Raw genomic sequence first — 25,994 nt, 5'->3', positions numbered from 1 at the left:
TTGAAATGATCATTAAATCTTATCTGAACAATCAGAAACTGCAAAAAATCATCTGTAAATTAATTACAAAAAACAAGGTATACAACCAATTTAAATGCTTGAACACCCAGATTATGAGATGAGAAAGACCCGGAGTAATAGATCTTTTGATAAAAATATTTTAGTTTATATATTGCTTTTTAAGAGTCAAAAGGGTACTGATGAACAACTTATAGTAGAAATACAGTACTAAACAAATGAAATAAAGAATTGTACAATCAAACTATAATTAATTTGCAAAAAAGTCCAATCCTCAATTAGTCAAAAATATGACATCTATTCCTTCAAAATAAGGTAATCATCAATGAAAGTTCATCATAAATCAACAGTTGTGGCAATTTTTGAACAAACAGAATAACATATGTGGAACCCCATAGAAATGTAATTCAATTGCTTTTTATAAAGAGATGTGTGAACTCACAGAGATGTGAAGTAAGTGTTTCGCTATAGGAAGATGAATTACTCAAGAGGTTATTTTAGGTGTTAGATAAATGTAAATAGATAAGTTTCTCAATGGATTTGAGTATGATGCAGAAACAGTAGTAACTCCTGTTTTATATTATGTTATCCTAGGGGTCAACGAGTATTTATCCCGTTCAGTCCTGATGATGATCTTGCATATTGATTAGTAAAACACCGAAACGTCGACCGACGCTTTTTCTTCCAATACTGTACATCCAAAGAAGAAAAGCTTGTATCCTTGTTACAGAGAAGTTGTTATAATCTGGACTTTGTACTTCATGTAACAATGTGTTTTGATATACTGTTTTGTACCCTATTTTATGAATATCCACAGATAAAATTAGTTTTTTTCTATCTACACCTGCCTCGATATTCCATTTCCATTTAAAGACTAATAGTTGTTTTGTTCATTTACACTAAGTGAATTTTATTGAACTAATCGATAAAGTTATCTATTGATACTCTGAGACTTCCATTGACATTGGGTCTTATAATTAAGAATTCAAAAGTTTTTGTTGAAAATCTTGTTTGATCAAAATCCCTTGACGGTCCTTTCACCCTATCATATACGTTTGCCCAAACCCTCAAGGGTATATTGGGTTGTCTGCTCCCTATACGTTCTAAAGCGCAGACAGTAGTCTGTTGTGGACCACTTTATTAAGTGGTTGTTTTCAAATATATACGAGATATATGTCTGAGGCAGAGACACTTTCCTACTCAGATGAGTACATGCTCAAAATAGCTGCAGGCCCTTCATTACTTGGGAGCAAAGCCCCTGTAACACAATTGCCATATGAATCAGATCTTAATCAACTTGAGAGACTAAAAAAGAAATTGGTGTGGACTGAGCTCCACGCTAAATTCTTAACGGACTGTTAACATCCCCATAATTTTTACGGATGATGAAGAATTCAAAATAGGTTTCAGATTTTCTGCTAACAGGTGCTCTCGCACCTGGATGGTGCTCAGTATAGAGACTGCCCTTAAGCAGATTAAGATTCTAACAAAAGAAATAGAAACACTTGAGAGAAAAATCATAGGTGACTCTACCATCACGAATAGCAAATTTCTTCTTGATAAAGTACAACAAACAATAAAAAAAATTGAACAGTTTAACTCACAAAAAAAAACGGAGAAACTTCAAAACGAAATCAGAAGATATAAGAAGGCACGAACATATCCGTATCTAAATAAAGACTTTTATGCCCACAAAGTTCCAACCAACAACCACGAAAGAGAACAAACTTCTCTGATACCAATTCAGAGTCAGGCAGCGATAAGTCTCTAGATACAGGCTATCGTCAATCTGAACAGCAACCCTCAACCTCATGGCAGGTTTTTTTAGGCCAGGAACGCAGGGACAACGGCCAACCTCGCAGACAACAACAATTCAGACGAGGATGGAATCGGAATCAATACACCCGGGGGTTCCGCAAAACACGCAACCAGTACTACGAGTGGTAGGGCCTGATCAGACCATTCCCATTTTTAATCTGTCAACACATATACTATCTGAATATGAGACATCAGTGCTGGCTACTGGTCTAAGCTTTGTTCCAACGTATAAGAATGATCTATTCCAAACTAAATTGGAACTATACACATTTTTCCACTCAGTGAGACTTAAAAACCTCTTCACTGACAATACAACCAGACCCAATGAAGGTATCACTGGCCTCAGAAATCCTTCATCATTCTACCCTACCAATGCTATGGTTAGGAAAGAAATCATTGCTTTTGAGAATGCGACCCTAATAGAGAATGATAACCTCTTTAAAAACAGAATTCAATATAGATCAAACTTCCCCCGTCACCAACAGGAAGCTTTACGCAACCTTCAAACCCTTGGGAATACACTGATAAAACCAGCTGATAAGGGAGGGGGCATTGTCCTGTGGGACTGGACCAAATATAATGAAGAGATGCTCAAACAGCTTTCAATCCCCACACATTATAAAGAGTTGTTAACGAATCCCACCACTAGGTTAACCAAAGAGATAGCGACCTTAAGCAAATCAGGTTTTGATGGAGACTGGCTCAATGAGAAAGAGTTCAAATTAATGAGAGAGACCCCCTATGAACACCAGGGGATTGGAGTACTAGACCAGTAAAAAACAGAAGTTTATCCCTTGGCTCACACACTTCTACTTTCGTAATGATCCCAAATAAATTCTATGCGCACAATGTATACATTACAATCTTAACAACACACTTGTATAATTTAGACCATTTATTTATATAAATTTTTTTTTACTCTTGTACACAGTTGGTTTAAAAATCACAAAGCAATATCACAATGTTACATAAAAGGTTTTTCCGTCATCCGCATAAGAGCATACACTACAATGGTTAAAAAGAGAAATAAAAATTGATTGCACTAAATTTAAAAATTGGAGAAGATCACAACAGAGGAGAGACATACACGAGACACAAACAATTTGTCATTAGAAAAGGGATAAACTTCTTTTTTCAATGAGAAAGAAGCAGCCTTTCTCATTAATAAAACACCGACCGTTCCTGCAATATATTTGCTGCCAAAGGTACATAAGAACTTAACAAATCCGCCTGGGCGGCCAATTGTTTCTCAAAACCCTTTGCCCAATATTCAGAAAATTTTATAAGACAATTTGCCATTAATCAGCCATCGTTTATAAGGGATACTATGGCAGTAATTAATGTCATTGAAGATTTTGAATTTGACCCAGTAAATGAACTTCTAGTGTCTATGGACATAGAAAGTTTATATACAAATATTCCTCAACAAGAGGTTTTATCCATTCTAACTGAATTATTAGACAGCAGAATAAGACAACATAAGGTACCTACCCACTTTATCATTGAATGTGTTCGCATCTCCTTATGCGAAAATAAATTTCTTTTTGAAAATTGCTTCTACCAACAACTGAAAGGAGAAGCGATGGCTGCGGTTTATGCCCCAGATATTGCCAATATCTATGTTTCGTTCTTTGAGAATCAACATGTCTTCAATGTATCTAATCCATTCTACAACAACATCCGTAGATGGCTCAGATATATTGACGAGGTGTTTTTTGTTTGGCATGGTACCTTAGGAGAACTCATTGCCTTTCATGGTTGGATCAACACCAGGAGCCAACATCTGCAATTCACAATGGAGCAAAGTACTGAAGAAATAAACTTTCTAGACATTACAATCAAGAACGACTCAAATAATCATCTATACACCACGTTGTATACTAAAACAACCTCCAGGAACACCCTTTTAAGTTATCAAAGCCACCATCCCCAAGCCTTGAAAGATGGGTTACCTTTTGGGCAATTTCTGCGTATACGCAGAAATTGTACCTTTAAGGAAGATTATTTTGCAGAAGCCAGAAAGTTAAAAGATAAACTAAAGGCCAGAGGATATCCTGCAAAACTCCTAAAAAGATCACTAAAGCGGGCATGGTACAATGACCGCGAGGCTCTCTTTAAGGTGAAAGATCGACCAAAGATGCCCAACTTGGTGTGTGTGTCCACCTTCGGAACTCACACCAATGCCATTAAAAAAATTATATTGAAACAATGGAATCTACTCAAAGCAATACCTGAGTTAAACCAGAAACCGCTGTTTGCTTTCAAAAGGGGTACCAACCTACAAGATCGGCTGGTCCATGCTTATGATAGCAAATCTGAGACTAACACAGTCGATATTATGAGACAACTTCAATCTGTCACAGGTCATTACAAATGCAATATGTGTACAGCTTGTAACACAACAGAAACAGTCAAAAATTGTAAAATCAATGATGCCAGCTTTACTCTCAAATGCTCCTCAATCTGTAACACGGCCAATGTAGTATATTGCATAAAGTGTCAATGCAATTTATACTATATTGGTAAAACCATTCAACCTGTCAAAAAAACGAATTCTTCAACACCAATCCCGCATCAGATGCAAAAAAGAAAGCGCCCCACTAGTTGAACATTTTCAGCGGTTAGGCCATATTGAAACCCAAATGGTCTGGTGGGTCATTGATGTGATTAAACCAAGCAAAAGACAAAACAATGTCTATAGAAGTCTGACCCTAAGAGAGGGCAAAATGATCTATATAGCTGACACCATTTAACGAGGCCTAAACACTGCCAGTGAATGGCAGGCTCTTGCTTGCCTTTGAAACTAAATCTGTACCTGTAAAGTCTTGTGCCAATGTAAATTCAGATAAAGAAATCTTTGTGAATCTGTACGAGTACACAGAGTCTGCTCTTCAATAACAGTCAATTCGTAGGTATTTTTCAATATATGTATTAAGTGTATTTGTCAGATGGTTGATTCAATGTATTAAAACAAGAGATACTTAATATTCATTGATAGACGCTTTTCTCAATCAAAATAAAAAAACTAGAGCTATGTATAATCTGGTTGAAATTGAGCTATCCTCTTTTTGTAAATGTAACTTGCGTAAAATGTATTGGACTTTAACTAACAGATGGTATTGACAAGTCTAAATGTATATTAACTATGATAAGTCTACAGATGAGGATCTGAATATGTCTTTAAAAGACCAATATAAGATGATGTTACAAGTGCCACTATAGGGAGTGATATGCTTGAATGGTGGTGTTGATGTCTATAGCAACCATGGCGTCATATACCCTCTAGATATAAATCCATAACTGATGTATGACCGTTCTTGTTCAAAGAATTTCAAACAGCATTTCCCAGAAACAAGTTCATTATCACCAATGTAGTAACGCAAGTCGCTTTACTAAAATTGAACCATCGGATCCTGCATTAGTTACACGATAAAAGGTCAGAATCACGTTAAACACTTGGAAGATTTCCCCCTGTAAGATGGCGGCCGTTTAATATCACCCAATCAGGTGACACGCGATTTAGAAGTCCTATTTCGTACTTCGAACACGAATATAAACGCGAGCGTCTGAGCTGCTCGATTAATCTTTGGCAAAAACGAAGGGGATTTGACACACGGAAAACTTTATATCGGGTACTTACCTGTAACTTAATAAAAAGTAGACACTTTGTTACAATTACTCCTTTATATCTAATCCAGTGTATTTATATTAACATCTTTCCAGAAGCCCACTTACGCTGTCTGAATTCATACAAGACAGTCGACTTTGTTGCCATTAAAGGTAAAAACAAATTATTGTCAATCCTTCTACTTAGATGTAACGCGAGGATATTATCCAAATACAGAAGTTGTTACATGAGTGTGAACACTTTCTTGTTAAGTTTTGTCAACTCACGCCTAGATAATTCAACGTTAAAAATACCAAAATGCTCTTATTGCTTATGATTAAGCACCAGACACCATATAATACAAGTTCTTTTATTAACCGTATAAACTAGGAATGTGAGATTTTTGTCTGCCCATATCGATATCTAATATCATTGCGAATATTAAATATAGTCTGTTATTTTTCAGAGATTATCGTTTTATATGAAAAACGATCTATGAGAACAACAAGTTTTGGCCATCGTGCTGCCACTGTTCCTTATAATAAGGGATTCCTCTACAATACGCAAAAATAGTGATGCCTGAAAACTTGTAGCAGATAAGGTATTTCATGTTGCTTACTCAAATTCTCGTATAACATGATGTGGTTTCAGAATCAAGTCAAATTATCGACAAGCATTTGAGTGAATAAGATAGGCCCCTAAATATATTCTTGTACTTTTATGGCCGATCATATGGACAGACGCACCTTGCACAATGAAAGGCTTGGAATTATTGTCAATTTATTATTTTTTATTAAATTGTTGTAAACCGGATATTCAAAATCAGCTGTCCGTTTTAACATATGTGGAACCCCATAGAAATGTAATTCAATTGCTTTATATAAAGAGATGTGTGAACTCACAGAGATGTGCATTAAGTGTTTCGCTATAGGAAGATGAATTACTCAAGAGGTTATTTTAGGTGTTAGATAAATGTAAATAGATAAGTTTCTAAATGGATTTGATTATGATGCAGAAACAGTAGTAACTCCTGTTTTATATTATGTTATCCTAGGGGTCAACGAGTATTTATCCCGTTCAGTCCTGATGATGGTCTTGCATATTGATTAGTAAAAGACCGAAACGTCGACCGATGCTTTTTCTTCCAATACTGCACATCCAAAGAAGAAAAACTTGTACCCTTGTTACAGAGAAGTTGTTATAATCTGGACTTTGTACTTCATGTAACACTGTGTTTTGATATACTGTTTTGTACCCTATTTTATAAATATCCACAGATAAAATTAGTTTTTTCTATCTACACCTGCCTCGATATAACATTTTCATTTAAAGACTAATAGTTGTTTTGTTCATTGACACTAAGTGCAATTATATTGAACTAATCAATAAAGATATCTATTGATACTCTGAGACTTCAATTGACATTGGGTCTTACAATTAAGAATTCAAAAGTTTTTGTTGAAAATCTTATTTGATCAAAATCCCTTGACGGTCCTTTCACCCTATCATATACGTTTGCCCAAACCCTCAAGGGTATATTGGGTTGTCCACTCCCTATACATTCTAAAGCACAGACAGTAGTCTGTTGTGGACCACTTTATTAAGTGGTTGTTTTCAAATATATACGAGATATATATATCTGAGGCAGAGACACTTTCCTACTCAGATGAGAACATGCTTAAAATAGCTGCAGGCCCTTCATTACTTGGGAGCAAAGCCCCTGTAACACAATTGCCATGTGAATCAGATCTTAATCAACTTGAGAGACTAAAAAAGAAATTGGTGCGGACTGAGCTCCACGCTAAATTCTTAACGAACTGTTTAAGTGCTAACATCATTCCCACTGGGTTGCAAATTCGGAACATCCCCATAATATTTACGGGTGATGAAGAATTCAAAATAGGTTTCAGCTTTTCTGCTAACAGGTGCTCTCGCACCTGGATGGTGCTCAGTATAGAGACTGCCCTTAAGCAGATTAAGATTCTAACAAAAGAAATAGAAACACTTGAGAGAAAAATCATAGGTGACTCTACCATCACGAATAGCAAATTTCTTCTTGATAAAGTACAACAAACAATTAAAGAATTTGAAGAGTTTAACTCACACAAAAAAACTGAGAACTTCAAAACGAACATATCCGTATCTAAATAAAGACTTTTATGCCCCACAAAGTTCCAACTAACATCTACGAAAGAGAACAAACTTCTCTGATACCAATTCAGAGTCAGGCAGCGATAAGTCTCTAGATACAGGCTATCGTCAATCTGAACAGCAACCCTCAACCTCACGGCAGGTTTTTTTAGGCCAGGAATGCAGGTACAACGGCCAACCTCGCAGACAACAACAATTCAGACGAGGATGGAATCGGAATCAATACACCCGGGGTTCCGCAAAACACGCAACCAGTACTACGAGTGGTAGGGCCTGATCAGACCATTCCAATTTTTAATCTGTCAACACATATACTATCTGAATATGAGACATCAGTGCTGGCTACTGGTCTAAGCTTTGTTCCAACGTATAAGAATGATCTATTCCAAACTAAATTGGAACTATACAAATTTTTCCGCTCAGTGAGACTTAAAAACTTCTTCACTGACAATACAACCAGACCCAATGAAGGTATCACTGGCCTCAGAAATCATTCATCATTCTACCCTACCAATGCTATGGTTAGGAAAGAAATCATTGCTTTTGAGGATGCGACCCTAATAGAGATTGATAACCTCTTTAAAAACAGAATTCAATATAGATCAAACTTCCCCTGTCACCAGCAGGAAGCTTTACGCAACCTTCAAACCCTTGAGAATACACTGATAAAACCAGCTGACAAGGGAGGGGGCATTGTCCTGTGGGACCGGACCAAATATAATGAAGAGATGCTCAAACAGCTTTCAATCTCCACACATTATAAAGAGTTGTTAACGAATCCCACCACTAGGTTAACCAAAGAGATAGCGACCTTAAGTAAATCAGGTTTTGATGGAGGCTGGCTCAATGAGAAAGAAGCAGCCTTTCTCATTAATAAAACACCGACCGTTCCTGCAATATATTTGCTGCCAAAGGTACATAAGAACTTAACAAATCCGCCTGGGCGGCCAATTGTTTCTGGCTGTAATTCGATCTTAAAGCCCTTGGCCCAATATCCAGACCATTTGCCATTAATCAGCCATCGTATATAAGGGATACTATGGCAGTAATTAATGTCATTGAAGATTTTGAATTTGACCCAGTGAATGAACTTCTAGTGTCTATGGACATAGAAAGCTTATACACAAATATTCCTCAACAAGAGGTTTGATCCATTCTAACTGAATTATTAGACAGCAGAATAAGACCACATGAGGTACCTACCCACTTTATCATTGAATGTGTTCATATCTCCTTAAGCGGAAAAAAAAATCTTTTTGCAAATCACTTATACCAACAACTGAAAAGAGTAACGATGGGTGCGGTTTACACCCCAGATATTGCCAATATCTATGTTTCGTTCTTTGAGAATCAACATGTCTTCAATGTATCTAATCCATTCTACAACAACATCCGTAGATGTCTCAGATATATTGACGACGTATTTTTTGTTTGGCATGGTACCTTAGGAGAACTCATTGCCTTTCATGGTTGGATAAACACCAGGAGCCAACATCAGTAATTCACAATGGAGCAAAGTACTGAAAAAATAAACTTTCTAGACATTACAATCAAGAACGACTCAAATAATCATCTATACACCACGTTGTATACTAAACCCACCTCCAGGAACACCCTTTTCAGTTATCAAAGCCACCATCCCCAAGCCTTGAAAGATGGGTTACCTTTTGGGCAATTTCTGCGTTTACGCAGAAATTGTACCTTTAAGGAGGATTCTTTTGCAGGAGCCAGAAAGTTAAAAGATAAACTAAAGGCCAGAGGATATCCTGCAAAACTCCTAAAAAATTCACTAAAGCGGGCATGGTACAATGACCGCGAGGCTTTCCTTAAGGTGAAAGATCGACCAAAGATGCCCAACTTGGTGTGTGTATCCACCTTCGGAACTCACACGAATGCCATTAAAAAAATTATATTGAAACAATGGAATCTACTCAAAGCAATACCTGAGTTAAACCAGAAACCGCTGTTTGCTTCCAAAAGGGTTACCAACCTACAAGATCGGCTGGTCCATGGTTATGATAGCAAATCTGAGACTAACACAGTCGACAATATGAGACAACTTCTACCTATCACAGGTCATTACAAATGCAATATGTGTATAGCTTGTAACACAACAGAAACAGTCAAAACTTTTAAAATCAATGATGCCAGCTTTACTCTCAAATGCTTCTCAAACTGTAACACGGCCAATGTAGTATACTGCATAAAGTGTCCATGCAATTTATACTATATTGGTAAAACCATTCAACCTGTCAAAAAAACGAATTCTTCAACACCAATCCCGCATCAGATGCAAAAAAGAAAGCGCCCCACTAGTTGAACATTTTCAGCGGTTAGGCCATATTGAAACCCAAATGGTCTGGTGGGTCATTGATGTGATTAAACCAAGCAAAAGACAAAACAATGTCGATAGAAGTCTGACCCTAAGAGAGGGCAAAATGATCTGTATCGCTGACACTATTGTACGAGGCCTAAACACTGCCAGTGAATGGCAGGCTCTTGCTTGCCTTTGAAACTAAATCTGTATCTGTAAAGTCTTGTGCCAATGTAAATTCAGATAAAGAAATCTTTGTGAATCTGTATTAGTACACACAGTCTGCTCTTCAATAACAGTCAATTCCGAGGTATTTTTCAATATATGAATTAAGTGTATTAGTCAGATGGTTGATTGTATAGATTAAAACATGAGATACTTAATATTCATTGATAGACGCTTTTCTCAATCAAAATAAAAAAACTAGAGCTATGTATAATCTGGTTGAAATTGAGCTATCCTCTTTTTGTAAATGTAACTTGCGTAAAATGTATTGGACTTTCACTAACAGATGGTATTGACAAGTCTAAATGTATATTAACTATGATAAGTAAACAGATGAGGATCTGAATATGTCTTTAAAAGACCAATATAAGATAATGTTACAAGTGCCACTATAGGGAGTGATATGCTTGAATGGTGGTGTTGATGTCTATAGCTACCATGGCGTCATATACCACCTAGATATAAATCCATAACTGATGTATGACCGTTCTTGTTCAAAGAAAAGCAAACAGCATTTCCCAGAAACAAGTTCATTATCATCAATGTAGTAACGCAAGTCGCTTTACTAAAATTGAACCATCGGGTCCTGCATTAGTTACACAATAAAAGGTCAGAATCACGTTAAACACTTTAAAGATTTCCCCCTCTAAGATGGCGGCCGTTTAATATCACCCATTCAGGTGACACGCGATTTAGAAGTCCTATTTCGCACTCCAAACACGAATATAAACGCGAGCGTCTGAGCTGCTCGATTAATCTGTGGCAAAAACGAAAGCGATTTGACACACGGAAAACCTTATATCGGGTACGTACCTGTAACTTAATAAAAAGTAGACACTTTGTTACAATTACTCCTTTATATCTAATCAAGTGTATTTATATTAACTTCTTTCCAGAAGCCCACTTACGCTGTCTGAATTCATACAAGACAAACGACTTTGTTGCAATGAAAGGTAAAAGCAAAATATTGTCAATCCTTCTACTTAGATGTAACGCAAGGGTATTATCCAAATACAGAAGTTGTTACATGAGTGTGAACACTTTCTCGTTAAGTTTTGTCAACTCACGCCTAGATAATTAAACTTTAAAAATACCAAAATGCTCTTATCGCCTATGATTAAGCACCAGACACCATATAATACAAGTTCTTTTATTAAACGTATCAACTAGGAATGTGAGATTTTTGTCTGCCCAAATAGATATCTAATATCGTTGCGGACATTAAATATAGTCTGTTATTTTACAGAGATTATCGTTTTACATGAACAACGATCTATGAGAACAACAAGTTTTGGCCATCGTGCTGCCACTGTTCCTTATAATAAGGGATTCCTCTACAATACGCAAAAATAGTGATGCCTGAAAACGTGTAGCAGATAAGGCATTTCATGTTGCTCACTCAAATTCTCGTATAACATGAAGGGGTTTCAGAATCAAGTCAAATTATCGACAAGCATTTGAGTGAATAAGATAGGCCCCTAAATATATTCTTCTGCTTTTATGACCGATCATATGGACACACGCTCCTTGCACAATGAAAGGCTTGGAATTATTGTCAATTTAATATGTTTTATTAAATTGTTGTAAACTGGATATTTCAAACCAGCTGTCCGCTTTAAGATATGTGGAACCCCATAGAAATGTAATTCAATTGCTTTTTATAAAGAGATGTGTGAACTCACAGAGATGTGAATTAAGTGTTTCGCTATAGGAAGATGAATTACTCAAGAAGTTATTTAGGTGTTAGATAAATGTAAATAGATAAGTTTCTCAATGGATTTGATTATGATGCAGAAACAGTAGTAACTCCTGTTTTATATTATGTTATCCTAGGGGTCAACGAGTATTTATCCCGTTCAGTCCTGATGATGGTCTTGCATATTTATTAGTAAAAGACCGAAACGTCGACCAACGCTTTTTCTTCCAATGCTGTACATCCAAAGAAGAAAAGCTTGTACCCTTGTTACAGAGAAGTTGTTATAATCTGGACTTTGTACTTCATGTAACACTGTGTTTTGATATACTGTTTTGTACCCTATTTTATGAATACCCACAGATAACATTTGTTTTTTCTATCTACACCTGCCTCGATATTCCATTTCCATTTAAAGACTAATAGTTGGTTTGTTCATTGACACTAAGTGCAATTATATTGAACTAATCGATAAAGTTATCTATTGATACTCTGAGACTTCCATTGACATTGGGTCTTACAATTAAGAATTCAAAAGTTTTTGTTGAAAATCTTGTTTGATCAAAATCCCTTGTTGGTCCTTTCACCCTATCATATACGTTTGCCCAAACCCTCAAGGGTATATTGGGTTGTCCACTCCCTATACGTCACCTCATATTCAACCTCCCCATTAGCAATCACCAGTTTAGGTGGCTTAACCAAGCAGGTCTCTAGCTGGCGTACTTTGAGCAAGCAGACATGGAATACCGACTGGATTTGAGGTGACTGTGGCAATTCCAATTCTACTGTCACTGGGTTTAAAATGTATTTATACTGAAAGGCCCCAGGAACCGTGGTTTTAGCTTTCAGTTTCCATTTAGGTTTAGATGTTTTGTGGTCAACCAAAATCGATCTCCTACCTTTAGCTACGGTTCTTTTGAATGTTTCCTGTCCACATTATATTTAGCTTTCTTTTTCCTATACCTCTGCCTTATTATGAATGTTAAAAATGTGCTTATGGTGTTCTTGGACTGATGATAATGGGGAAGGCTCTGGGCATTCAAATGTTCAGCTATCGTGGTGACACTCTTAGAGATAGTCAAAGGGAGAGGAATCCAAACTAGCATGTTCAGTGTTATAACAGACAAACTCTGCCATCCAGAAACTGTTGCTCCAATTGTCCTCATTATGAATACCTAAACAACATATGTATTGCCCTAAAGACTGATCGAGTTGTTCTGTGACCCCATCTTTCACAGGATGGTAAATAGTTGACAATCACCAATCATCAAATGGTTACATACATATTACCAGAAATGTAATGTAAATTGAGTATCTCAATCAGTAATTATGAAGCTGGGAATGCCATTTAACCAAATAATTTATTGGGCAAAGGCTTGGGCGGGCAATTCTAAAGCTGAGGGTAATTTAGGTAGTGATATGAAGTGCCTTATTCTGTTTTAATGGTCTACTACCACTAGGATTACTAGTCTTCTGTTACTATGGACCAGCTCGACAAAGAGGTCCATTGAAAATGAGTGGTACGACACGGGAGGTACTGGGGTGCATCAGAGCCAACCTGTACGCTTTTGTTGATCTGACCTAAGCTCATATTGCACAAGCAAAATAAAGTGTTCAGCAATTGATTTCATACCTGTCCACCAGAAATACCAGTGAATTAGGGCCAAAGTATTTTGTGTCCCTAAGTGTCCACTTAGGTCAGAATCATATTGCCAACATATAGCTTCTTGTTTTTATTTTGAAATAGGAACATACAGGTGGTTTTTGTAATCCAGCAGACCTCCTTTTTCATATCTTCTCCCGTGTCCCCGAAGCCAATCAATATCTACTTTTCTAATATTTGCTTGTAGTATGTTCAAGAAATCATTAGCTTTAACAACCAGTGCCACCTCTTCCACTTGCTGTGTTTTGCTTTGTAAAATGTGAGGTGGTTCTAATGTGACTTTCTGGTTTCCTTCATTGGATTGCAGACTCTTGAAAAGGTGTTTCTTTTTGGGGTCCAGGAAGGTAAATTAACACAAAGTTGAAATCTGTAAAGAGCAAAGACCAACATAGTTGTTGTGGGGTTAGAGCTCTTGCAGACTTAAAAACACTGACATTTCTATGGTCTAAATACATTTCAATCATGTGCCTAGCCCTCATTAAATATTGGTGCTATTCTTCAAACGTGCTCGTAATGGCTAGTAGTTCTTTATAAGAAATGCTATATTTGACTTCACTTGAAGTGAGTTTATGGGAACAGAATGCTACTGGGTAGATTTGATCGGTCTCATGATGTCTCTGAGACAAAACTCCATCCATATCATGGTAGGTCATATTTGTCTCCAAGAGGAAAGGTTGCTGCAAATAGGGTGCCGTAGCACAGGGGCCTGTGTAAAATGTTTCTTCAGGATTACAAAGGCATCTTCTGCTTCTGAGATCCATAGGAAAGGCACCCTTTTTTCAGCAAATGGGTCATAGGCTGGTAGAAATTTACAAACCCTAAGAAGCTTTTCAGGCTTTTAACAGAAGAGGGGGCATTGTACTATGGCCTGGATCATGTGATTGTCCTGTCGAATTCCTTTGGAATTCATCACATATCCCAGAAACTCCATTTCATAGACGTGAAATAGGCAATTCTTTAATCAGGCAAAGAGATGATGTTCCTGTAGCCATTGAAGATCTGCTTTCACATGGTTGACATGCTCCTCCTACATATTACAGTAAATTGGTATGTAATTGATGTAAAAGATGTCGAAAATATCCAGGTTCCCTCATTGGATTAAATACTTAAATACGCTAATCCCCAAAAGGCTAAATGGCAAACTAGAAATACTATGTTTCAGATAACATTTGTGATACTAAACAATGCGTAAAGATACTGTTCGCACAATTGCATATTAAAAGTAATGAAAGGTTTCCCACAGCCAATAAGAATTCACCTGTTAATAGGTTGCAACAATACATTAAATCTGTAATCATTATTGAAAACACAAGTGTAATTTGTATATATTTGAATTATTGTTTTCAGTGTTTATTTTCTTATTTTTTTCACAATTTTTAGGTTCTCATGTTTTCTCTACACACGTGATTTGAGAATGCACGCATGCATTGGCCATGTCCTGCTTCATCTCACTTAGTTTTGTGTTTGGCTCTACATTGGTGACACATATATAAGATTTTGGGTTGTCGGTGATACAATGTGTTTTGTATATTAACTATCAGGTAGTTTGTATTCGTGGTCTACTATAAAATTGAGAATATGACCTGCAGATCCAGACATTTTTAAACCAGAATGCTGACGGTCTGGTAATCACGCTCTTGCAGCAGATGGTTGATTTGTGTAGCAGGCAGAATCAAAAGATGCAGGTAAATTGGAACTAGCAGTACTGGACAACGAAGTGGTTAACTTTACAGGCCATGCCTTTCATGAGCACTATATGCTTCTTTATAGGTGATACTGTAGACCACTGGCAGATCCGTTAGCAGCTATTGATGGTAGAAGGACCCACGATTTTGTGGTGTGTTTACTTGTGACCACTCGCTGTGATAACAATTGTGTACTTTACGTGTATATCGATGAAAAAACAGTAGTTTAGGTATTTACTATCTTTACTTCTACAGTCTCTCGAATTTCAGCAACTGCAGCCTCCCTTAACGACAATATTGAACTCTGGACCGCACATCAAGTAAGGATTACAGTACATGCTGGTATCAGTAGTTTCCCTTCACATCAAAGGTTTACTGTGTTTGCAGATCAGTATAAAGAGTTTTTTTAAATGTGGGGTAATTATGGTATTGACTAGCGGTTTACACTGACGGTTGTTTTAGCTTTTTACACTTTTCATTTCTACTTGGGCATATTTCTCTTTTGTTTGCCTTTCTGAATTTTTGTTTGGGTCACCAATACTGTTTTGAATATTTTGATTGATGACATAAACCTATGATTGTTGGAAATCTTGCTAATCTCATTCAGGACATAGAGTTTCATAGCTGCCCTTTGTTGTTTCAAAACCTGAGCACTGTTCCACTTTGAATGGTAATACTATTGTTATGTTTGCATTTACAGTTCCCCTGAAGAAGGGTCCAATGACCTGAAATGCACTGGGAATTGTCCGGAAGCCCTAATTTCATCTAATGTATAAAGATGTCTGTACACACAATGTGATGTTACATTGTTTGTTGTATATGTATATAAGCTTTAATACAATGTCAAATTGAACATGTATAAATGTTCATAATTTACTTCTACATTAAATGTAAAGATACTGAGTCAAGTTGCTTGCAAATCTTTCTCAATTTTGTATAAACTTAGGCATCACTTAGGAACCCATTGGGTCCAATAGTAGTGTGTATCGTATTGAGTACATCAAGCAGTATACTCGTAAGGGACATTCCTAGAATGAGCCCAGACGTAGGTGCGTCTATCAATTGAAAACTGATATCTTTCCAATGATTATCGTCTATTTGCATAGATAATGGTCCGGCATAATAGCGCACAGGTCATGATGTTTGGACTGAGTGGTCAACAGCTTCTAATGGTTCTGGATGCTCTTTCTTTGTTAATGGGATTTCTAGTTTTTTGGCATAATTCAGGTGTATTGCATATTTTGTAGCCCCATATTCTAACAAAGTGGATACTTCCAATTTTGACCCACTAGGTAGATATATCTTCACAGAGACATTCAAGTGTACTATCACAACCTGTCAAGCATTGGCTACGTGTTTCGATGTCTCAGGTGAACATTTTCTCAGACTGGGGACATCAATTAAATCTGAGAGCTTTCATTTTCCAGCTCTGCTCTGTCATCAATTCCAAAAAACACAGTTGATGGACAGAATGTAGAACAATGTCATACATTCACCCCAGTACAAGGATCTGGGCCTAAATCCATCGTTTTTTTGCACTCCACACCACCCTGGGTTAGACACTGGCTATATGCAAATCAGCTCTGACCCTGTGCCTCATGGGAACAGTCCAGTCCGAACTACCAAGCCATGTCTTTCCCAGACCGGAATCAAGCATCCAAGGACCGGTTTCTGGCTATCAGCCTTCATCAGCCTGGATAGCTTGACTCCAGTGGTGTGGAGAGCCTGGGACTCACGTCTGAGCATACCCAGCCCACTCGGGGTGAAAATTGCAAAAAACACAGTTGATGGACAGAATGTAGAACAATGTCATACATTCACCCCAGTACAAGGATCTGGGCCTAAATCCATCGTTTTTTTGCACTCCACACCACCCTGGGTTAGACACTGGCTATATGCAAATCAGCTCTGACCCTGTGCCTCATGGGAACAGTCCAGTCCGAACTACCAAGCCATGTCTTTCCCAGACCGGAATCAAGCATCCAAGGACCGGTTTCTGGCTATCAGCCTTCATCAGCCTGGATAGCTTGACTCCAGTGGTGTGGAGAGCCTGGGACTCACGTCTGAGCATACCCAGCCCACTCGGGGTGAAAATTGCAAAAAACACAGTTGATGGACAGAATGTAGAACAATGTCATACATTCACCCCAGTACAAGGATCTGGGCCTGAATCCATCGTTTTTTTGCACTCCACACCACCCTGGGTTAGACACTGGCTATATGCAAATCAGCTCTGACCCTGTGCCTCATGGGAACAGTCCAGTCCGAACTACCAAGCCATGTCTTTCCCAGACCGGAATCAAGCATCCAAGGACCGGTTTCTGGCTATCAGCCTTCATCAGCCTGGATAGCTTGACTCCAGTGGTGTGGAGAGCCTGGGACTCACGTCTGAGCATACCCAGCCCACTCGGGGTGAAAATTGCAAAAAACACAGTTGATGGACACAATGTAGAACAATGTCATACATTCACCCCAGTACAAGGATCTGGGCCTAAATCCATCGTTTTTTTGCACTCCACACCACCCTGGGTTAGACACTGGCTATATGCAAATCAGCTCTGACCCTGTGCCTCATGGGAACAGTCCAGTCCGAACTACCAAGCCATGTCTTTCCCAGACCGGAATCAAGCATCCAAGGACCGGTTTCTGGCTATCAGCCTTCATCAGCCTGGATAGCTTGACTCCAGTGGTGTGGAGAGCCTGGGACTCACGTCTGAGCATACCCAGCCCACTCGGGGTGAAAATTGCAAAAAACACAGTTGATGGACAGAATGTAGAACAATGTCATACATTCACCCCAGTACAAAGATCTGGGCCTAAATCCATTGTTTTTTTGCACTCCACACCACCCTGGGTTAGACACTGGCTATATGCAAATCAGCTCTGACCCTGTGCCTCATGGGAACAGTCCAGTCCGAACTACCAAGCCATGTCTTTCCCAGACCGGAATCAAGCATCCAAGGACCGGTTTCTGGCTATCAGCCTTCATCAGCCTGGATAGCTTGACTCCAGTGGTGTGGAGAGCCTGGGACTCACGTCTGAGCATACCCAGCCCACTCGGGGTGAAAATTGCAAAAAACACAGTTGATGGACACAATGTAGAACAATGTCATACATTCACCCCAGTACAAGGATCTGGGCCTAAATCCATCGTTTTTTTGCACTCCACACCACCCTGGGTTAGACACTGGCTATATGCAAATCAGCTCTGACCCTGTGCCTCATGGGAACAGTCCAGTCCGAACTACCAAGCCATGTCTTTCCCAGACCGGAATCAAGCATCCAAGGACCGGTTTCTGGCTATCAGCCTTCATCAGCCTGGATAGCTTGACTCCAGTGGTGTGGAGAGCCTGGGACTCACGTCTGAGCATACCCAGCCCACTCGGGGTGAAAATTGCAAAAAACACAGTTGATGGACAGAATGTAGAACATTGTCATACATTCACCCCAGTACAAGGATCTGGGCCTAAATCCATCGTTTTTTTGCACTCCACACCACCCTGGGTTAGACACTGGCTATATGCAAATCAGCTCTAACCCTGTGCCTCATGGGAACAGTCCAGTCCGAACTACCAAGCCATGTCTTTCCCAGACCGGAATCAAGCATCCAAGGACCGGTTTCTGGCTATCAGCCTTCATCAGCCTGGATAGCTTGACTCCAGTGGTGTGGAGAGCCTGGGACTCACGTCTGAGCATACCCAACCCACTCGGGGTGAAAATTGCAAAAAACACAGTTGATGGAAAGAATGTAGAACAATGTCATACATTCACCCCAGTACAAGGATCTGGGCCTAAATCCATCGTTTTTTTGCACTCCACACCACCCTGGGTTAGACACTGGCTATATGTAAATCAGCTCTGACCCTGTGCCTCATGGGAACAGTCCAGTCCGAACTACCAAGCCATGTCTTTCCCAGACCGGAATCAAGCATCCAAGGACCGGTTTCTGGCTATCAGCCTTCATCAGCCTGGATAGCTTGACTCCAGTGGTGTGGAGAGCCTGGGACTCACGTCTGAGCATACCCAGCCCACTCGGGGTGAAAATTGCAAAAAACACAGTTGATGGACAGAATGTAGAACAATGTCATACATTCACCCCAGTACAAGGATCTGGGCCTAAATCCATCGTTTTTTTGCACTCCACACCACCCTGGGTTAGACACTGGCTATATGCAAATCAGCTCTGACCCTGTGCCTCATGGGAACAGTCCAGTCCGAACTACCAAGCCATGTCTTTCCCAGACCGGAATCAAGCATCCAAGGACCGGTTTCTGGCTATCAGCCTTCATCAGCCTGGATAGCTTGACTCCAGTGGTGTGGAGAGCCTGGGACTCACGTCTGAGCATACCCAGCCCACTCGGGGTGAAAATTGCAAAAAACACAGTTGATGGACAGAATGTAGAACAATGTCATACATTCACCCCAGTACAAGGATCTGGGCCTAAATCCATCGTTTTTTTGCACTCCACACCACCCTGGGTTAGACACTGGCTATATGCAAATCAGCTCTGACCCTGTGCCTCATGGGAGTAGTCCAGTCCGAACTACCAAGCCATGTCTTTCCCAGACCGGAATCAAGCATCCAAGGACCAGTTTCTGGCTATCAGCCTTCATCAGCCTGGATAGCTTGACTCCAGTGGTGTGGAGAGCCTGGGACTCACGTCTGAGCATACCCAGCCCACTCGGGGTGAAAATTGCAAAAAACACAGTTGATGGACAGAATGTAGAACAATGTCATACATTCACCCCAGTACAAGGATCTGGGCCTAAACCCATCGTTTTTTTGCACTCCACACCACCCTGGGTTAGACACTGGCTATATGCAAATCAGCTCTGACCCTGTGCCTCATGGGAACAGTCCAGTCCGAACTACCAAGCCATGTCTTTCCCAGACCGGAATCAAGCATCCAAGGACCGGTTTCTGGCTATCAGCCTTCATCAGCCTGGATAGCTTGACTCCAGTGGTGTGGAGAGCCTGGGACTCACGTCTGAGCATACCCAGCCCACTCGGGGTGAAAATTGCAAAAAACACAGTTGATGGACAGAATGTAGAACAATGTCATACATTCACCCCAGTACAAGGATCTGGGCCTAAACCCATCGTTTTTTTGCACTCCACACCACCCTGGGTTAGACACTGGCTATATGCAAATCAGCTCTGACCCTGTGCCTCATGGGAACAGTCCAGTCCGAACTACCAAGCCATGTCTTTCCCAGACCGGAATCAAGCATCCAAGGACCGGTTTCTGGCTATCAGCCTTCATCAGCCTGGATAGCTTGACTCCAGTGGTGTGGAGAGCCTGGGACTCACTTCTGAGCATACCCAGCCCACTCGGGGTGAAAATTGCAAAAAACACAGTTGATGGACAGAATGTAGAACAATGTCATACATTCACCCCAGTACAAGGATCTGGGCCTAAATCCATCGTTTTTTTGCACTCCACACCACCCTGGGTTAGACACTGGCTATATGCAAATCAGCTCTGACCCTGTGCCTCATGGGAACAGTCCAGTCCGAACTACCAAGCCATGTCTTTCCCAGACCGGAATCAAGCATCCAAGGACCGGTTTCTGGCTATCAGCCTTCATCAGCCTGGATAGCTTGACTCCAGTGGTGTGGAGAGCCTGGGACTCACGTCTGAGCATACCCAGCCCACTCGGGGTGAAAATTGCAAACAACACAGTTGATGGACAGAATGTAGAACAATGTCATACATTCACCCCAGGTCAAGGATCTGAACCTAAATCCATCGTTTTTTTGCACTCCACACCACCCTGGGTTAGACACTGGCTATATGCAAATCAGCTCTGACCCTGTGCCTCATGGGAACAGTCCAGTCCGAACTACCAAGCCATGTCTTTCCCAGACCGGAATCAAGCATCCAAGGACCGGTTTCTGGCTATCAGCCTTCATCAGCCTGGATAGCTTGACTCCAGTGGTGTGGAGAGCCTGGGACTCACGTCTGAGCATACCCAGCCCACTCGGGGTGAAAATTGCAAAAAACACAGTTGATGGACAGAATGTAGAACAATGTCATACATTCACCCCAGTACAAGGATCTGGGCCTAAATCCATCGTTTTTTTGCACTCCACACCACCCTGGGTTAGACACTGGCTATATGTAAATCAGCTCTGACCCTGTGCCTCATGGGAACAGTCCAGTCCGAACTACCAAGCCATGTCTTTCCCAGACCGGAATCAAGCATCCAAGGACCGGTTTCTGGCTATCAGCCTTCATCAGCCTGGATAGCTTGACTCCAGTGGTGTGGAGAGCCTGGGACTCACGTCTGAGCATACCCAGCCCACTCGGGGTGAAAATTGCAAAAAACACAGTTGATGGACAGAATGTAGAACAATGTCATACATTCACCCCAGTACAAGGATCTGGGCCTAAATCCATCGTTTTTTTGCACTCCACACCACCCTGGGTTAGACACTGGCTATATGCAAATCAGCTCTGACCCTGTGCCTCATGGGAACAGTCCAGTCCGATCTACCAAGCCATGTCTTTCCCAGACCGGAATCAAGCATCCAAGGACATGGATTTAGGCCCAGATCCTTGTACTGGGGTGAATGTATGACATTGTTCTACATTCTGTCCATCAACTGTGTTTTTTGCAATTTTCACCCCGAGTGGGCTGGGTATGCTCAGACGTGAGTCCCAGGCTCTCCACACCACTGGAGTCAAGCTATCCAGGCTGATGAAGGCTGATAGCCAGAAACCGGTCCTTGGATGCTTGATTCCGGTCTGGGAAAGACATGGCTTGGTAGTTCGGACTGGACTGTTCCCATGAGGCACAGGGTCAGAGTTGATTTGCATATAGCCAGTGTCTAACCCAGGGTGGTGTGGAGTGCAAAAAAACGATGGATTTAGGCCCAGATCCTTGTACTGGGGTGAATGTATGACATTGTTCTACATTCTGTCCATCAACTGTGTTTTTTGCAATTTTCACCCCGAGTGGGCTGGGTATGCTCAGACGTGAGTCCCAGGCTCTCCACACCACTGGAGTCAAGCTATCCAGGCGGATGAAGGCTGATAGCCAGAAACCGGTCCTTGGATGCTTGATTCCGGTCTGGGAAAGACATGGCTTGGTAGTTCGGACTGGACTGTTCCCATGAGGCACAGGGTCAGAGCTGATTTGCATATAGCCAGTGTCTAACCCAGGGTGGTGTGGAGTGCAAAAAAACGATGGATTTAGGCCCAGATCCTTGTACTGGGGTGAATGTATGACATTGTTCTACCTTCTGTCCATCAACTGTGTTTTTTGCAATTTTCACCCCGAGTGGGCTGGGTATGCTCAGACGTGAGTCCCAGGCTCTCCACACCACTGGAGTCAAGCTATCCAGGCTGATGAAGGCTGATAGCCAGAAACCGGTCCGTGGATGCTTGATTCCGGTCTGGGAAAGACATGGCTTGGTAGTTCGGACTGGACTGTTCCCATGAGGCACAGGGTCAGAGCTGATTTGCATATAGCCAGTGTCTAACCCAGGGTGGTGTGGAGTGCAAAAAAACGATGGATTCAGGCCCAGATCCTTGTACTGGGGTGAATGTATGACATTGTTCTACATTCTGTCCATCAACTGTGTTTTTTGCAATTTTCACCCCGAGTGGGCTGGGTATGCTCAGACTTGAGTCCCAGGCTCTCCACACCACTGGAGTCAAGCTATCCAGGCTGATGAAGGCTGATAGCCAGAAACCGGTCCTTGGATGCTTGATTCCGGTCTGGGAAAGACATGGCTTGGTAGTTCGGACTGGACTGTTCCCATGAGGCACAGGGTCAGAGCTGATTTGCATATAGCCAGTGTCTAACCCAGGGTGGTGTGGAGTGCAAAAAAACGATGGATTCAGGCCCAGATCCTTGTACTGGGGTGAATGTATGACATTGTTCTACATTCTGTCCATCAACTGTGTTTTTTGCAATTTTCACCCCGAGTGGGCTGGGTATGCTCAGACGTGAGTCCCAGGCTCTCCACACCACTGGAGTCAAGCTATCCAGGCTGATGAAGGCTGATAGCCAGAAACCGGTCCTTGGATGCTTGATTCCGGTCTGGGAAAGACATGGCTTGGTAGTTCGGACTGGACTGTTCCCATGAGGCACAGGGTCAGAGCTGATTTGCATATAGCCAGTGTCTAACCCAGGGTGGTGTGGAGTGCAAAAAAACGATGGATTTAGGCCCAGATCCTTGTACTGGGGTGAATGTATGACATTGTTCTACATTCTGTCCATCAACTGTGTTTTTTGCAATTTTCACCCCGAGTGGGCTGGGTATGCTCAGACGTGAGTCCCAGGCTCTCCACACCACTGGAGTCAAGCTATCCAGGCTGATGAAGGCTGATAGCCAGAAACCGGTCCTTGGATGCTTGATTCCGGTCTGGGAAAGACATGGCTTGGTAGTTCGGACTGGACTGTTCCCATGAGGCACAGGGTCAGAGTTGATTTGCATATAGCCAGTGTCTAACCCAGGGTGGTGTGGAGTGCAAAAAAACGATGGATTTAGGCCCAGATCCTTGTACTGGGGTGAATGTATGACATTGTTCTACATTCTGTCCATCAACTGTGTTTTTTGCAATTTTCACCCCGAGTGGGCTGGGTATGCTCAGACGTGAGTCCCAGGCTCTCCACACCACTGGAGTCAAGCTATCCAGGCGGATGAAGGCTGATAGCCAGAAACCGGTCCTTGGATGCTTGATTCCGGTCTGGGAAAGACATGGCTTGGTAGTTCGGACTGGACTGTTCCCATGAGGCACAGGGTCAGAGCTGATTTGCATATAGCCAGTGTCTAACCCAGGGTGGTGTGGAGTGCAAAAAAACGATGGATTTAGGCCCAGATCCTTGTACTGGGGTGAATGTATGACATTGTTCTACCTTCTGTCCATCAACTGTGTTTTTTGCAATTTTCACCCCGAGTGGGCTGGGTATGCTCAGACGTGAGTCCCAGGCTCTCCACACCACTGGAGTCAAGCTATCCAGGCTGATGAAGGCTGATAGCCAGAAACCGGTCCTTGGATGCTTGATTCCGGTCTGGGAAAGACATGGCTTGGTAGTTCGGACTGGACTGTTCCCATGAGGCACAGGGTCAGAGCTGATTTGCATATAGCCAGTGTCTAACCCAGGGTGGTGTGGAGTGCAAAAAAACGATGGATTCAGGCCCAGATCCTTGTACTGGGGTGAATGTATGACATTGTTCTACATTCTGTCCATCAACTGTGTTTTTTGCAATTTTCACCCCGAGTGGGCTGGGTATGCTCAGACTTGAGTCCCAGGCTCTCCACACCACTGGAGTCAAGCTATCCAGGCTGATGAAGGCTGATAGCCAGAAACCGGTCCTTGGATGCTTGATTCCGGTCTGGGAAAGACATGGCTTGGTAGTTCGGACTGGACTGTTCCCATGAGGCACAGGGTCAGAGCTGATTTGCATATAGCCAGTGTCTAACCCAGGGTGGTGTGGAGTGCAAAAAAACGATGGATTCAGGCCCAGATCCTTGTACTGGGGTGAATGTATGACATTGTTCTACATTCTGTCCATCAACTGTGTTTTTTGCAATTTTCACCCCGAGTGGGCTGGGTATGCTCAGACGTGAGTCCCAGGCTCTCCACACCACTGGAGTCAAGCTATCCAGGCTGATGAAGGCTGATAGCCAGAAACCGGTCCTTGGATGCTTGATTCCGGTCTGGGAAAGACATGGCTTGGTAGTTCGGACTGGACTGTTCCCATGAGGCACAGGGTCAGAGCTGATTTGCATATAGCCAGTGTCTAACCCAGGGTGGTGTGGAGTGCAAAAAAACGATGGATTTAGGCCCAGATCCTTGTACTGGGGTGAATGTATGACATTGTTCTACATTCTGTCCATCAACTGTGTTTTTTGCAATTTTCACCCCGAGTGGGCTGGGTATGCTCAGACGTGAGTCCCAGGCTCTCCACACCACTGGAGTCAAGCTATCCAGGCTGATGAAGGCTGATAGCCAAAAACCGGTCCTTGGATGCTTGATTCCGGTCTGGGAAAGACATGGCTTGGTAGTTCGGACTGGACTGTTCCCATGAGGCACAGGGTCAGAGCTGATTTGCATATAGCCAGTGTCTAACCCAGGGTGGTGTGGAGTGCAAAAAAACGATGGATTTAGGCCCAGATCCTTGTACTGGGGTGAATGTATGACATTGTTCTACATTCTGTCCATCAACTGTGTTTTTTGCAATTTTCACCCCGAGTGGGCTGGGTATGCTCAGACGTGAGTCCCAGGCTCTCCACACCACTGGAGTCAAGCTATGGGCCTTGACCCCTGCCTCTGCTTCTAGCAACTTTGATCACTGGATCTCCAGCACCCTAGACCGAGTTCTTCCCAAACGCCCCTGTAAACTCATCAGAAGACCTAAAGTTGCACCCTGGTACACTCCTGCTCTGAGGTTATTAAAGCTTGACTGCCGCAAACTAGAGAGAGCGTGGAGGAAGGACCATTCTCTGTCTAGGAAAGATGATTATAGGTCCGCAATAAGGCTCTATAAATCAGAGATTAAATTGGCGCAAACCTCCTTCTACGAAGGGAAAATTAGTGCTGCAGCCAACGCGCCTAGGGAAATCTTTAGGATAGCCAAGTCCCTTATTTCACCCCCGGCTGAGCGTCCTACTGCTGAAGGGGCACAAGACCGCTGTAATGAGCTAGCTGCCTTCTTCTCCAAGAAAATTTCGACCATATACTCTTCTTTTAGTAATCCTACGGTCAACGCCCCCTCCGTCCCATCTAAGCCAGCTGATTCTCCGGCTCTCTGCAAACTGGATATAATTCCGCTTCTTGATGCCGGCAGCCTGGATAGATTAATT

This window comes from Lissotriton helveticus, chromosome 4_1 (assembly GCF_964261635.1).
Source record: "Lissotriton helveticus chromosome 4_1, aLisHel1.1, whole genome shotgun sequence".
NCBI lineage: Eukaryota > Metazoa > Chordata > Amphibia > Caudata > Salamandridae > Lissotriton > Lissotriton helveticus.
The sequence above is the reverse complement of the archived record's forward strand: the minus strand, read 5'-3'. Positions refer to the sequence as shown.